The sequence below is a fragment of the Gigantopelta aegis genome, chromosome 2 (genome assembly GCF_016097555.1).
Source record: "Gigantopelta aegis isolate Gae_Host chromosome 2, Gae_host_genome, whole genome shotgun sequence".
Classification (NCBI taxonomy): domain Eukaryota; kingdom Metazoa; phylum Mollusca; class Gastropoda; order Neomphalida; family Peltospiridae; genus Gigantopelta; species Gigantopelta aegis.
In genome coordinates this window covers 49,282,957-49,299,978 of record NC_054700.1, presented here as the reverse complement: position 1 = coordinate 49,299,978, position 17,022 = coordinate 49,282,957, and positions in this window count along the sequence as shown.

The following is a 17,022-nucleotide window of genomic DNA, read 5'->3' as shown; positions in this document are numbered from 1 at the left end:
TTGTGTATATACACCGGTAGGTAAGGCGCTGTGATGTTGTCCCGGGGTTTTTGTTGGTTTTGTCGTCTTGAAGGCGTCCTCCTCTTCGGTGTCACCCATTGCCCAAGTAGTCCACCAGCAGCAAGTATTTGGGATTGGGTTAGGGGAGGCCGGTATTCTTTTGTCCAGCTTCCCCTAGGTGCATTGCAATTGTGTACTTGGAGCCGGTTTTCTTTTGCCCAGCTCCTTGTTATGGGCCATTAATTGTGGGCGGGTGCATTGTTATCATTAGTCAATGCACCCTATGTACTGTTGCGGTTGTGCGTGTAGTCTGTTTGTAAAACCCTAGTTTGGCGTTAAGGTTGTTCCTAATGTCGTAAGTCTCTACTCTAGTGTAAACCTACGGCTAATCAAAGCCACCCATCCCCCCTATCCTTATAGTGTAGGTATTGGTTAAAAAGCCTAGTGCTTAACATATCTTATTGGTAGCAAAAGCAATTGTCCATTAGGCAATAAGGCAGATAACAGACGTTAAGAAAAAGTCTATGTAAGCAACTGTATACATGTTGTGGTTAATAGGAAGTTTCTCCGCTCCCACCCAAGATCCCCCTGACTAAGGTTTTAACACTGGTCTGAGATAAAGATTCATGGCTGGTAATATCTAATAAGTTAAACTTACTTAATTTCTATCTGGTTTTCAATTTTCTTATCTGTATTTTCGTCTGGAACCTTAAACAACTCACCTTATTTTGCTGTAATAGAGCTTTACTAATACATAGTGCAGATGCGGAAGGCAAAATCGTGAAGATTATTTACAGTATTGCGGTGTCCAATTAAACGGACACGCCCTAGTTGTTAGCCATTACGCCGCTGTTTTTCGCTATTAAACCCATTTTCTTACAAATAAAATTGCACTTTACTTACATTTTATTATTTAGAATATACATTTCCATTCACCTGAAGTGTTTTTTGGCAATCCTGGTAATTCTGGTGTTTGTAATACCACAAAATGCATTTTTCGTATTTCTTAAAAACCGTTGAGCAGACGAGGTCTAATCTATTTTTAGTAGTGGGGTTGCTTGATCAAAAAATCGATACTGACTTGAAATTTGGCATACATGATCCTTAGTGAGTGCATATTGGATTTAGAAGGGGTGCCACGAAATCGGGGGTACGGATGACCTTCAGACTCTATGTCAAGGTCACATTTCATAATAACACTGTGATTTTCTAGTTTGGCTAGATTTAAGTACCTCATTCTTCATCAAAGGTGTCCAGATAAAGGATATAGCAATGTAGAAGATATATTTTGAATTGTGTTGTCATGACATTATTTTCAAGGTCAAGGTCAAGGTCATAATGATAAAACATGAAAATCAAAATTAGTTATTTTTGTCAACCCACAGGATCATGGATATTTATGTATTATATTCTCAGCCTAGAACCTAATATACTCGAGGTGACCTTGGTAATGTAGGTCAAGGTCATGACAGTCATTTTATCATTCAAGGTCATCAAAGATGAAATTGAAAATGATGCCCGTGAACAAAATTAAAACAGTTTTCTGAAAATGACCACAACTTACATGCATATACCGGGTATGTACTTGCAAAAAACAATCTCTCATGTTGTCATTATCAGTCAATGATGGGTGTCATCGGTGATGACTACAAAATTCTCAGTAGCATCAGATGCCAGTCAGTTTTTCACATTTAGATTTTACATAAATGTAATTATAAATGTACTTATGTTCCACATGACCCCCACATTTGCACATTGTAGTACACTTCAGCAATGCCAATTTGCATTTGCAATGTTTGTGACACCAAGGTTGAGCTTTGCAACTGCATTTGACAAATTCTCTGCAGGCCGTTGCTGCTTCTGGCAAGAGGGTCCAAACTGGCATCCAAGAACCATCATGCTTTGTCCAGCCATAACCCTGGGGACTAGGCTGATTTGGTTCTGACTAAAGACAACTGGTCCATATGCTTGCTTGATACTGTGCCCTGTTAACATGTTGCAGTAATGCAGCCTGGGTTGGAGGTAGACTCTCCATTGCATGTGTTGATTGTGAGAAGAGCTCTTGTCTTATGTCATTTACGCTGCTCTGGTTGGTGGTCTTATCATACAGAATGCACGTGAATCGTTCTAGTGAAGCAAATGTTGTCATTTCCAGTTCAATGATCTGAAACGGATGGTCAGCCATATGGCAGAATGATTCGGTGACACTTGGATATGACTCCCAGGCTTCCCAGGCTTTTTTCTTCCCCTTTCCAAAGAATTGTGACGTAGTATCAAATCCTGTTAGTGAGTGGAATACAGTTAAGGCTCGACTCTTCAAATTTCCGAGTTTCTTGCAGATGTTGTTGATGGAATAGTATTGAAACCATTTTCCAGAACCAAATGCTACCCACAGTTCAATTTCGGGGCGACTTGATTTAAGAGTGAAGAATATTCCAACGAGTATGACGATGACATCTGTGTCAACATCCTCGAGTCTGCCTCTTCATGAGTACAGGGTCCCATGGGATGCTTGGAGCCAATTGAGAGAACTGATTCTCCCTTGGTGATGTAGACCTCTTTTCCTGGTGGAAACTTGTGAAGAGCTGTCTTCTCAGTCAGGAGATTGAAGAGCTCTTCTTTGTTCTTTGGGTCTCGCAAGAAATCTTTAAACTTTGAAGGCAGTTTGGATTGACCTCGAACTTTGGTTCTTGTTCCTTTTCCTCTCTTTTCTCTAGTTGACTCCTTCAGGCTGTCAGACTTGTATTTGTCCCACACAATGTCGATCCTGTCAGTATTGTCCATTTGATTTGTGATCCATGTGATGAAACTCTTCTCACAGTACTCATCAAATGTTGAGACCTGACAAGTTGGGAGGAGATGAACTATGACAGCACCATCAAATACCTTGGCATCGAAGTACGCTGGTATTTCAGCTTGAGATTCTGTGTGAAGAAATGTCAGTAGATCTGACTTTTTTGTTGGCAGTCGAAGCTTCCCATTATCTGATAAGGATGGTGGCCATGAGTGGTTCTCATGTGAGAAAAACTCTTTGGGATCAACATCTCGGAACAAGCTTGCAATATAAAGCTGACCAAAAAGAGTGCAGTCACTTTTAAGACTTGCTTTTTTAGATCCTGATGCCCGAGGACGCTTAAAAAGGGGCAGAGAGTTCTTCTTGATTGGTTCATGGATTGACACTATTCTGTCAATGATGACATCCTTGACATATTTCTTGTACTGACTTTGACCTTTTTCATTTATTCCTCTCACTGTTTCCACCACATCCACATTGGCACAGTTGTGAATGTCCAGAGTTGATAGTTCAGGACTATAATGACAAAATAGATTGCCCATTTGTTCAATGACCTCACACAGACTTATCACCTGTGCTTTGAAGGTTTCTTGAGTTGTGGGTCCTTGCTCATGGTGATCTACTGCCAGTACGTCATCCTCGATGAATTGACTCTCGAACTCACTCAGCAGCCTTGCTTGCTCTGGCCCAGCAATCATCCACTGTCGAAAGGCTACTGGATTCTCCATCAGTCCAATAGCTCCACCAGGTGTTTTCACAATCTTATTGTTCTGTTCATGTGCCTGATCTATTGGTATGCAGGAAAATTTGCGCTGTGTCTTTTGAATGACCCAGAAACGTTTGAAGTCTTCTTCAACCTCTTGTGGCAGTGCTTTCATATCTCGTATGTGTATCGATATCCATTGTGCGTAATTTTGATGATCTAATGCAAAATACCAAGGAGGTAGAGCTTATAGTGTTCAACATATAGGTCAAAGACACCAGTGCGTTGTGATCTGATTAAAATCATGACCAGGATCTCAAACTCAAGAATAATCTCCCAATATTGGAAGGTCGGACTCTTGTTTATCATGGATTGTCGCCATGTTTCATATCCCATACTGATGTCTGATGCTGTATGGTCTTGTTTGATCATCTCCAGCCATGCATTATTCTGAAGCTTTGCCAAAGATACTGCTGTCACCTGATGGGCGTGTCTTGTCCTGGTAAGGTGAGATATTTTCAGAAATTAATCTGCAATGCCAGAAGAAGCAACACTAGCTTCACTGAGTGCTGTTGTCCAACCAGATGCTTGTAGAAAGTCACCAATTGTGTTCCAAAGTGACATTTCTATGTGAAGCCCTCCGAGCATTACTATGTGCATCTGCTCTCCATATAGATCTGGCCATTTCCACTGGACGTATTTGGCAAGTGTAAAGAGAGGTTGGTCAAATGTTGACACAGGTATCTGTCCTGGATTTAGGTAGGCAGTGATATCCCTTTGGATGTCCATGCCATTCTTTATCATGGCAACTGATGCAGCCTTCTCATAAAACAATGGGAGTAAAGCACTCACAGCTGGTGGATCAGATAATTCTCGGTGACTAGAAGCATGATATGCAGCCCAGGCAATTCGATCACCTTTGTCAAGTTTTTCCTTTTCTAGGAGTCCAAATGCTTTTAAAATTCAAGCCTTTTCGATGGCTTTAGCTTCTTCAAGTTTTCCATCTACTTCTTTGCGATTTGTAGGAGGTACACTCAGGTTGTGAGTCTGGATGGCCACAGCAGGAACGGTAGTGTAACTTTCAGGCAAAGTGTATGCTGATTTGGTTTTCCAGCCAATGGTTATGGAATCCCGTGATTCGCCTAAGCTCTCCACAGTAGGAAACTGAAGTATGCTTATGCCAGACCATGAAACGAGTCGACAGCTGTTGTCGATGATGGATTGTGGTCTATGTTGTCTTCAGCACTAACTGTGAAGAGTCCTTTGCGGGGCTGAGTTGGACATACCTGACCATCATCTGAGAAGCGTTTGCACACAGCATTACAAAGTGAACTCTTAATTTCCATGACCCGGTTATAGCTTACACTGACACCAAGGGCGTGAAGCCTTTCAAACAATTTCTTACTTCTTGTAAGGGTATGTGCTTGGAGACTAATGTAGATAGGCAGAGGAGGCTCTCTTTCCTTTGAATGACGAACAGTATTTCCCTCTGATGCACATTTCTTCATATTAAAGAGAATTAGCTGAGCAATTGTCAAACACGCCTGAGACTCGGTAGTACTTTGATGCTTTACAGTCGTTCCATTGAGCAACATGGATACCAAGATTTTTAGACTAGTTGGCACAGAATCACTCTGACAATTTTGAGAAAATTGTCCCTTAAATTCAAATAATTCATGATCAAAAGCATCTCGGCGAAGCACATTAGCAATATTTGCCATTGTTATTGCCTCGGCATTGTAGTCCCGCGAATCAAGAGCTTCATTGAGGAGCTTTTGTAGTCCTTCGTTAAACACGAGCAATGTATTTCGTCCATCTGATTGAAGTTGACATTTATGCTGGAAGTACTCTGATAGCTTAAGTTTCAATCTGGTTTTATTAATTACCTTTGAAATACCAAGATCTTCGAGACGTTGAACATAGAGGCTGTGAAGCTCTGAGAGTTTGAAACGATGGTTTTCTTCCTCTACACAACTTTCAATGTAAGACACAAGTTCGGCAAAGGCACGGGCTTCTAACAGCCTATCATCAGATTTTTCAGCATCTTGCTGCTGTAGTGTTCGATATCTATTTGTATAACATGTACGGCAACCTTTATGGTATTTTGCTTCGATGGCAACTAGGTCCCCTCCTGCAAGTTTGGCAAGCAGGGTTGTGTCCTGCATTTCACTGGCCATATGCCTTAAGTTTTTGTCGAGACACATACTTGAGCATTCATGTAATTTGCCACACATCTCAGAGCAAAAGTTGCATTCTTTTTGGACAGAATCACCAGACTGCCTATGCTTCAATACTCGTCCACTCTGATCATTTCGTTTCCGTCTTCTGTCTTTATGTTCACTAACTCTCTGTAGCTTTGAAGTTGCAAACTTTAGATGACATGTTTTATGCCACTTAGCATTATTGGCTACAAGCGTTTCGGCATCACCCTTAAAACAAACATCCACTGGCATTTCATCAATTGCTTTAAATTGTTCAACATTACTGAGAAAGTCACTGTACACTTGCAGCTCATTCTTAGATCTGCTGTCCACTGGGCATCTGAGGTCTCCATCAGCCTTACCACAAATAATGCACTTTTACCAATCCATTTCTTCTTAATCTGAAAAAGATAAAGGAAAAACCCCCAACATTAATAATGTACTAAAAACGATGGTAGCATTCTTACTTTATGTAAATTGGACAGAAAAAAGAACAAAGTTGTGTGTAAATACCATTTATTTTTTCTGTACAACAATTTATTTAATATACATATCTTTTAACCAAATAAGTGTGCATGATTAAATTCGAATTTTGGAATTGTATTTACCAGAATACATCTGGCGTCTATAGTAACCACTATATACTGTTGAGAAAGTAGTATATTGGAAAAATGTTTGAGTGCAGGGAACTTTAAATAAATTATTCTTTTTTTGTAATACCATGTGGTTCTTTCAACAATTAATACCTGTCTATTAAATATGTGAATGAAGAATTATTTATTTCATTATATAAAAATGTTTACTAACCTGTATGCAGAAGAATTTTGCTGTAACTTGTGAAAATTGTTCAGTAGAAATGTCCTTGTTTGCAGACTGGGAAAGCACTTCCTGTACTAGTTGCACAACACATATTTATTTCACATTCAAAACTTCTGTGGACTTAAAAATACATTTTAGTACATGCTTGCATCAGCTAATGGAATACACTTTTAACCATTAAATATAACGCAAAGTGGCAGCCATATTGATAAATGGCGGCCATCTTGACAAAAGAACTAAACAACAACACAAGAAATTTATTTCACATGAACATATTATTACCAAGAAATTTTAAAACGTGATATTGCAGAACCTGAGACAATCAAATGTTTTTTTTCAGAAATGCATTTAAGCCACGACCCCCCCCCCCCCCCCCCACACCCACCCCATTAAAAAATAGGCTGCCATCTAGTGTTGCTACCATAATTCAACCGTGCATCAGGGCTAGAAATGATCCGGAGACACCCCCTAGTAGTGTGAGGTGCTAAATCAACTGTGTAGTGGGAGTTGCATGACAAAAAACATTCAAGCTGGTCCTGGTTCCAGGACTATTGCCAGCCTTATAGAAAAATGGCGGCCATTTTGAAAAATAAAATCGTATCCACATTGAACATACTGAACAACAATACACTGTTTATCTCATATGCATGTTATTAGCAACATATCTTTAAACTTTATGTTATAAGAACCGAGAAAATCAAATCAAAATTTTTACTATTACACTAAGCCACGACCCCCCCCCCCCCCTTACATACCTTTATCGTGACCTTGACTCATATGCTGAAGGTTATTCATGTGTTCTAACTATTATCTATGCTGAATAGTAAACAAATTGAGTTGAAATAAATGATTATAGTAAACCAGAAAGATAAATACATAACATATTTGATATTTTCAGTATCGTGACCTTGACCTTGATTTTGAAGGTCACCCAGACCTCTGATTTCGTGGCACCCCTTCTGAATCTGATCAGTAGGCCCTAGGGGTACAATTTGGTGCTTTCTTCAACTCGGTAACGATTTCGTCAAAAAATGGGGTTAAGCAACCCCACTATAGAGGGGATCTTCCCGTTTCAACATCACAGACGTTGGTATACCACGTGACCGTTATCATTTTGGTTCGGTTTATTTTCTCATGCACGGTTCGCACAATCATCCGATTTGTTGTCGTTTGCTTGTCGTTCATTTGTGAGGTTTTCCTTCACAGTTCGTGAACATTTTCATTAACAATAAACTTCAGACAAGTAAGTATCTCAATACAAAACTTTACAAACTCTTAAAACCAATAATTTTGCTAAGTCGTACGATATTTGGAGAGGGGATACAACCTTGGGGGGTGGGGGTGGGGGTGGGAGCACAAGCTATATTGTTACCTTTATTTAAATAAGAGTAGGACAAAAAAAACCTTACATTTTCGTCCTGGGGAGGGGAAGTGCCTCCCCACCTCTGGTTCCTACAGACTGTACTACTACTACTACTACTACTACTACTACTACTACTACTACTACTACTACTACTACTACTACTACTACTACTACCACCACCACTACTAAAAACGGTGCATCTAATTGCTAATAACAATAGGTTAGCCACTAGTACCCGGTGCCGAATAGCAAATGTAGGCTCATTGCGGTTTATATATAAAATGTATTATTTCAAACACTGTAGTATAGTCAACATGGTCAGTGACGAACTATCATTGTCGTCTTATTCAGATTCAAGTATCATGATTGCTGCAGCAGCCACTTCCTCAACAGAAGCACCCATGTTGGTAGAGTAACTTCGTGTTCCAAACTCATTCCTTTCGCTGTCCAGGACAGAACAGTTGGAACATGCCCAGGCGAGGTGAAAGGAACGCACCCCAAGTCTGTGTGCACTCTGGGAAATTTGTTGTGACATAGGCATTTCTGTGCTTCGAGCAACATCTACCGGTGACATCAGAATACTAACTTTCAAAATTATTTCAAGTAATTGGGTCACTGGGATTCCCATGGTATTTATCGATATAAAACCTGCTTTTTCACTCTATTTTATAAAAACGTGATCTAAGTGTGTTACAGTTTTGTAGATTAACCAAAATTAGAATACATTTTCGCGGGCTGAAACTAGGGTGTGCGACTTTAAGGGGATTAACCACAGCAAAAGCATAAAAAAAAAAAAAAAAAAAAAAAAAAAAAAAAGCAGCTACATAAAGAAAGAATTTATAGGTACATACAAAGTATAGCAGCTATTTCATTATATGATAATAGAGTATAGTCGTTCGTCAAGTAATAATAATCTGCTGTCCCCCCGCCGTTGATTCCCCGGGATGGAGTGCATAATCGAAGATCGAGTGCATATGGTCGTTGCTCCATCCGAGGAACAACGGGGGGGGGGGGGGGGGGGGGGGGGGGGGGGATGTTTTAGTTAAGGTCATCCGTTACTAATTCGATTGTTTTTGCTAATCATCCTACCGTTGCCCCCCCCCCCCCCCCCCCCCCCCCCATAATTGTAGTTGTAGTCATACGTCATTAAATTGCTTTTTAATCATCCCGCCGTTGGTCCCCCGGCGTGGAGTGCATAATCGAGGTTGAGTGCTTAGGGTAGCTCCTCCATCCGAGAGGCGTACAGGCGGGCGGTGTTATCAGCAATACCTAATTGGCCCAGGACTCTGCATCTATTCCCCACTCCGCGAGAGGGTCGTTAGAGAGGGTGTCGATTATAGCGTCCGGGCCAAGTTCTTACTTTGGTTATTGTCTTGCACTATGAAGATTTTTAAAATTTATCTTAAGGTGTCAGGAGCCCACTGAGGTTGATACCGTTCCCCATCCCGCCCGCTATTAACCGAGCTGGAGTGCATATTCAAATGTAGTGTCGCTGCTCCGTGTCAGTTGAACGCTAGCGGGGCAAGGTGGTGGTAGCGTCTAAAGTTTAGGTTTGGTGAACTGGACGAAGTGGAATATAGCTTTACAAATTTCTTGTTTATGATGTTTATCTGGATTAAGTAGTGAGTTGGGGGTAATTAAAGTGGCAGGGTTGGCTTTAGTTAGCCATTCTAACATTATTGTTCTGTGATTGTGGTGCAGCGTGCAATCCAGAAGGTAATGTTTCATATCTTCTGGAGTGCCGCACTCACAGTTAGTACTTTTATTAGTTATTATGAAGGAACAGCTATTAAGTTGCATTGATTTTCCTATTCGAAGTTTAGTAATAGTTTTATCTATATGAGAGGTTGAATGTTTAGGTCTTAAAGAGTTAACTATTGGTTTAATGTTATAATGTCATGTGTTAGGTGTTTGGGACCTATTCGAAGACTACATTTAGTTTAAGTTGGTTAATTTCTTCGATTAGCAGCAAGGGATCTTTTATATACACCATCCCACAGACAGGATAACACATATCACGGCCTTTGATGTACCAGTTGTGGTGCACTGGCTGGGGCGAGAAATAGCCCAATGAGCCCACCGACGGGGATCGATCCCAGACCGACCGCGCATCAAGCGAACGCTTTACCACTGAGCTACGCCCCCTGCCCCCCCCCCCCCACCACCACGAAAGATACATCGGCTATTGGGTGTCAAACTATGGTAAATGCAAAAAGTAAGTGATGATCAACATCTAGATAAAAATTCAACAGTGTAAAAAACACAGTGTAAAGAACTGTACAAAAATACAAATACCACAGATAGCTAGTTAGTATTAAAATTTAGAATAAAAGTCAGTATCACGTAAAAATTGTAATAAAATTCTGGATGGAATCGAAAGGATTCCGTCACATTTCTTTGACAAAATATATCTGTTCTAGTTTCTTTGAGATGATTGCACTCGACCAAAATGTGGCGTACCGTCAGAGTACACTGAGGTGGAGGATCCTTCTTCAAAATAAATGAATGAGAAAATATATATGGCCGATGCCAGCACGACACAAGACTATTTCATCCTTCCCGCACTGCCTATAGGAGGACTGCTACTCTCCCAGGACTTGCTTGACAGAGACATGGAGCTGAGTATTGGTTAAAAAAACAAAACCCTGAAGAGTGAATATCATGTCTGTAGAGCGCAATTCCCTCGTGGGAAAGGTGGATCCTATTAAAGTCACAGACCCTGGACACTAAGTTTTGGTTAAACTACAAACGTGTAATATCTCGATAAAGTTATAATAGAGTGAAATACAAATGATAACGAGAATTCGTCTCCATAACCGTTACTTTTCGGAGGTACGTTCGTTTCTAGATTTATGAAAAATGTATGTCATGGTAATAGAGACAGCAGGATGACCAGAAACACTTTAAATGTACGGAAACCTTATAATCTAAACAATACAATGTCAGTGATGTCTGATTTCAATTATAGCCCTCACCCCCCCCCCCCCCCCCCCCCCCCCCCCCCCCCCCCCCCCCCCCCCCCCCCCCCCCCCCCCCCTACCGAACAACAACAACTAAAACTAAAACAATAAACTGGTGAAACAAATTCACGATAGTGTTTAGAAACTAGGGTCTGCAACTTTAACCAAAATTAAACAAAATATTGTTTGTTTTTACTTATTTTCGTGTTATGTCCAATTATGGTTCAAGCACGCTGTCCTGGGTAAATACTTCAGTTATCTGGGCTGTCTGTCCAAGACCGATGGCTAGTTGTTAATGAGAGAGAAGTCGGTGAAATGGCCTTGCACCTGCGCATTGCGTTGTTGAACTCGCTCTGGGTGTGAACCCAGTACCTACCAGCTTTAAGTCCGATTGCTTTACAAACTACACGACCCACGTCAGATTTCATACATACGAACGTAAAATAAAAATCTAATGAATTATTCATTCTGACCTTCGTATCCAATTCAGTTATCATCGACAGTGAAACACGGGGCCTAATGTTGTTTGAATCGCATTACACCGAAGAACTGAGCGTAAGGTTTTGCTATTTACAAGTGTCAAACCTTTCTAGGTAAAACAAGAATTGAATTAAGCCGTTTCCCATGTTGGCGTAACACCGTTACGGAGATGGCAAATCGGTGTCTTTGTAAATTCAGTTAAAACGCATCGATAAGGGCATCACGGTCGAACCATCACACAGAACGACTGTAGACAGACAGGAGAAGAAAAGGATACATAGAGAATAACTACGTGAGTGTTCGTTGGATACCATTTATTTTAGAACGAGCGAAAGCGTCTTGGATATCTTCTTTAAACGAGTTGTAAGATAAATGGTATTTAACGGACACGAATATAGTGTTATATTTCTTACATAATATTATCCTCAAAAAACAACAAAAAACAGGTTAACACGAATTTAAACGTCTTTTCCAGCTAAAACGTTTTACGGTACTTGCCCGACAGTTAACTTGTATATGTCACAGGGCTGTTAGTTTAAAGTTAAATTACATGTCACAGAGCAGTCAATTTCGTCCGTCCTTATGTTATTGGATGGTATGGTTATCGTGACCATCACATCACTGCGCAGCCAACAATGTTGGAGACGATACTGATCTTCATCTCTTAAACGGGTGTGCAAGAACGGAATGTGTGTTTCACAATATCTAGGCACATTTTAAACTGTACCTATTTCATTTCTGAGGGGCGAGACGTAGCCCAGTGGTAAAGAGCTCGCTTGATACGCGGTTGATTTGGGATCGATCCCCGTCGGTGGGTCCATTAGGCTATTTCTCGCTCCAGCCAGTGCACCACGACTGGTACATCAAAGGCCGTGGTATGTGCTATCCTGTCTATGGGATGGTGCATATAAAAGATCTTTTGCTGATAATTGAAAAGAGTAGGCCATGAAGTGGCGACAGCAGGTTCCTCACTCAATATGTGTGTGGTCCTAACCATATGTCCGACGCCATATAACCGTAAATAAAATGTGTTGAGTGCGTCGTTAAATAAACAAATAACATAAAAACAAAAACATAGTCCATTTCTGAAATATGGTTATTGTGAAACTTGGTCTAGATAGTGAGGATAAGAAACCACAGCCTGCTGTTGAATGACATCAACGGATCCTACCAATTAACATGTTGGTTTTTTTTTTTTAAATATACTATTTACTTGGTCGACTTTTCTGCTGGTGGACTATAAGTCCCCAAGTGCGTCATTAGTCTTTTTGCAAAATGAAAATAGCTGTATTTGAATACCAGACTGTTACATTAGTTTCGAATCGAGCGTTTGACAGCGCACTTCCTTAAGTGACTCGTATGACGGCCATTCTGCAGAACGCCACGGTTGTTCGCGTTTAGTCTCTACATGTCCGAGCCTGTCCTAGCAGCACTGGAAGATTGACCGCCCCACTCTAAGAAGAAATAGGAAGCGGGGTCGGCCCCTACTACTCTTTTTCTAGACTTTATTTGCTTTATAGTGATACCATCTCGTATCCTCCGGAGTCGGGCCCGTCCGCACCACTATACCAACCCATGACGACTGGACTATACCCTAGTCTGATACTCTCTCTCGTTCAGACGGATCCGGCTTCTCAAGATCTGTATTTCAGCACAGCACTACACCTTCAACGTCTATCGACTGTCAATCTAGGGGTTTTCTTGACGGGATGCAACCCATCTCGTCACTATAAGCTGTGCACCCAAACGGCCTTAACGAGGCCACTCACGTGGACATATCGATCGGACTTTAAACTTTTAGATCTGCGTTCAAAAGATTATGTCGAAATTACTCTTCTTTTTTTTTAATTATTATTAAATAGTCCGATCCTCTCTTCTTTTTCTTATTTAATTTTGGACCGTCCTTCTAAAATGCTCCAAATTATATAAATATTATTCGGCCGAGCAGTCAATTATTTTTATTTTTGGCTTGTAAGTTTTTTTTTTTTTTTTAAATTTATTCTATTAACTTTTTTACTAATTGCTATTTTCAAAATTCTGCCTATTTTCAACTCTACTCCCCCTCCCCCCTCCATCCCGAGTCAGGTCACCGATCTTATCGGAGGTCGGACTCAGGATGGGCGTGTTCGAAACCCTAGTGGTATATGGGCACGTTAAACAAGTTATCATCATCATCCTTAAGTACAGTTAATTAGGATTCCAGGTTTGTTGGGGGCGAGACGTAGCCCAGTGGTACAGCGCTCGCTCGATGCGCGATCGGTGTGGGATCGATCCCCGTCGGTGTGCCCATTGGGCTATTTCTCGTTTCAGCCAGTGCACCACGACTGGTATATCAAAGGTCGTGGTGTGTACTACCCTGTCTGTGTGATGGTGCATATAAAAGATCCCTTTCTGCTAATCGAAAAGAGTAGCTCATAAAGTGGCGACAACGGGTTTCCTCCATCAGTATCTGTGTGGTCCTTAACCATATGTCTGACGCCATATAACCGTAAATACAATGTGTTGAGTGCGTCGTTAAATAAAACATTTTTTTATTTTTTATTTTTCCAGGTTTGTGGATGTCCCCGTTGTCCGAGCGGTCGAGGTGCTATAGATAGACAGCAGCTGACGCGTAATGAACTGCTGTCTGTGGTGTAATGACGGACTGTAGTTTTGAGTCGAGTGCTAATCGAGTGTTTCCATATATGATTTCCGAGCCTGCTACCTGTCACATTAGTCGACACCTTGCGAGTAGACCGCACCGTTACAACACACACTCATGGTCATTTTGAAACGGTTCTGTCTTTATTCCTCAGTCAATGGCCGGCTTAAGTTAAGGATGCTAGTGGAAACGATCTTGTTGAACACACTAAAGGCGACGACACACGAGGCGAGTTACTCGTACCTGAGTAGCCACGATGATAACCGAATGCATAGCAACCGATGAAATCGTAATATTTGTCTTGTCACAATAGGCTATTCTCGTGGCTATAATTCTCGTACAAAGGCACTCGTATCGTGTGACGTCACCTTTAACAAAAGCCAAAGAAGTATTAGTACTTGACGAACTGGCCGGCTTTGTGGCTGGACGGTCCGGACTGACTCGACAGATCTCGGATGATTCCGTTGCGAGATTGGTCAAGTCACACTTATTGACCCGGCCCGCGTGATCTGGTCTGTCTGAAGAGACGTGTTTGGTAGCGCTGTCTTTATATTCTTGTTAGTCTCAGTGCTTCTTCTTGATATGCGATAACACTCTCAGACAGACACACAGACGGACACTTCGACAGGTAGACAAATGGTCAGCTATACATACAATCTTTATTATAATCTCACCGTCTGTACAAAATTAAAAAAAACCCACTAATTAAATTCACCTAATAGGGTGTCAATGCTTAAAAGCGACACAGGCAAATCCAAGAGTGAGGCATTTTACAAATATAATTTACTTTTGGTATAAAATTATTTTTGTAGATTACGTTTGCGTATGCGCATACGGATTGTTGAAAAATTGGAATAAGTCCCTTAAGATGTCTGCTTTAAAAGAGCTATGTCATACTGACAGCTGTCATAGTCTGATAGTTTTGCTCCTTTTTTCTGGGTGATAAACAGGTACACATTTATCGATCCCACACATCATATTTTCATATATAACTCGGGAATGTCGTAAAATTAATGTGTTTATACACCGTGAAGACGGCCGATGACTAATTAACCAATGTGCTCTAGTGCTGTCGTTAAATAAAACAAAGTTTAAGTGAAGACAGTCGCGTCCAATACGACTAGATCAAAAAGTTAAAGTTTGCTTTCTTTATCGACACCACTAGGTCGCCTATTGACTGTGTGTGTGTGTGTGTGTTTTGTGTGTGTGTGTGTGTGTGTTTGTGTTTGTGTGTGTGTGTGTGTGTGTGTGTGTGTGTGTGTGTGTGTGTGTGTTACAGAGCGAGATAAGCCATGCAATGAAATGAAAAGTGTTCGTAATTTAGTCAAATTTAAAGATTGTATTTTATAGCATTTGAACTGCCTAATAGAAGGGAAACATTTCTGAAGTTACTAGTGTTGCAAAATGCGCTTCAGCTAGTACACCGACTTGAAATTACTTATAAATGACAATAATTATTAGCTAAAAGTGTCTTCTAAATGGATAATATTGGCCTGTATCGCTCGAGCCAGCGGCATCTTCTACGAAGTGATGGTAGCTATGGTTAGTTGTATTGACTTGAGCCTGGTTTCCATAAAATATGTAATGAACACAGATCGACGCAGATGTTTCCTGCCTAATCGGCAAAGTTGAACACGTTTCCTCAGTTTGCTGCCATTATAAGATGTTTCCGACTAACAGGAAGGAAATGGAAATGTACTATATAACGACGCACTCAACACATTTCATTTACGGTTACATGGCGTCGGCACTACTAAGAGAGTCTAAGAGAGGGAGAAACGCCCCCCAGCCAGCTAGTTAGGACTACAACACCGATCAGGACGACCTGGGCCCGTGCTTGTAACACTTTTAGAGTCTAGACTCGAGACTCTAATAGAGTCTGAGACATGAACGTCATGGCAACGCCATACAAATTGTATATGTGCGAAGTCATTAGAGATTGAGTCTGGACTCTAAAAGTTTTATAAGCACCAGGCCTGGACCCATGCTTATAAAACTTTTAGAGTCTAGACTCGAGAGTCTGAGACGAGAACGTCATAGCAACGCCATAAAAAGTGTATAGAGATACGTCATTAGAGATTTAGTCTGGACTCTAAAAGTTTTATAAGCACGGGCCCAGAAACAGTGAATATACAGACACCGATATTCAAAACACGAAAATCCAGGTCATTGCATGCGTAATGGCGGTCGTTAAAAAGGCTCTACTAGTCGAGAATATGTTAGAATATCATGAAACTCAGGACAGTCTCGTCATACTTTCCCGACCCCTCGGAGATTCGACACGGACCGTCTGCGACTATTTCCATATAAATAATATTGTTTTTTTGTGGGGGGGTTTTGTTTTAAAATTACTTTTCATTAGCAGTTAAATGTTTTTTTTTTAATTCTACAAAGTTATATATTTTATGGAAAACAGGCTTTACAGCCGGTGTTCACAACCTTTGCACACTCTAGCCATAACGCAGTCGTGAAGTGTCCATCTAACGACTAAAATATTGCGGGCGAAGAATGCAAATCATGTCCTACTAACCGATAATTCTAACAGACAATGTTTATTGTAAATTCATAGTTGCGTATAATACGATTTACACAACAAATAACTTAATTATGCGTGCGCCAAATGTCTATGCAAAAAAATACAAACAATTATCACAATTTATATTGTTTCATACCTATTTTTAAATATACAAGAACCGAACAATCCTGTTTTGTGTGAATTGTTTGCTGGTCAAGACCCAGTTATCATCCTCGCCTCAATAGTTCATAGCTCACGAGGACGGTTTAAGGCCACAACTCCCATTTCTCTTTCACCAGCCATTAACAACTAATGAAAACCGGTCTCTGTGAGGTCGTGGTTACGCCATCGGACATAAGGCTGGTAGGTACTGGGTTCGCAGCCTGGTACCGGCTCCCACCCACCGCAAGTTTTAACAACGCAATGGATAGGTGTAAGACCACCACACTCTCCTCTATCTCACTAACCAACTAACAACTAACCCACTGTCCTGGACAGACAACCCAGATTGCTGAGGTGTGTGCCCAGGAAAGCGTAATTAGATAT